Raw genomic sequence first — 502 nt, 5'->3', positions numbered from 1 at the left:
AATGTGAAGGATAGGTTATGCACAACACCAAAGGCCTAGGGGATAAACTCCTGCTAGTGCCCCAGACACCACAAAACCTTAGCCATGCCACAGCCCAAGGTGGTACTCTCACCAAAGCTCCTTAGGAAGGTGTTTTATATGGACAGGTTAAAGAGCTCTAGTTTTTAAGTCTCTTGTCTACATTGCTCTTGGGGAGGGAGGATCGTTTGGGATTTTATCCTACCTGGCATAGCAGGCATATCCCTAATAGACACAGCTGACAGTTGAGGAAAAGTTTGGGAGAGCTTTGTGTTTTGTTTGTGTAGACTAGTCCAGAGGGAAAAAATCAAGCCATATCAGTCACTATGTCTATATTACTGTTTTCCCCAGGGATCAAAGAGTGTGCTTCCTCCTTTTTTTCAAAGGTTCATCCTTGGTTTTGATTTTGGCAAAATGTTAAGTATTTATTTTGAGCCAAAATTAAAAACTAATTTCATACTTTAAAAAAAGTGGAATAGGGCCC

The sequence above is a fragment of the Acomys russatus genome, chromosome X (genome assembly GCF_903995435.1).
Source record: "Acomys russatus chromosome X, mAcoRus1.1, whole genome shotgun sequence".
Classification (NCBI taxonomy): Eukaryota; Metazoa; Chordata; class Mammalia; order Rodentia; family Muridae; genus Acomys; species Acomys russatus.
Note: the sequence above shows the minus strand (reverse complement) of the source record.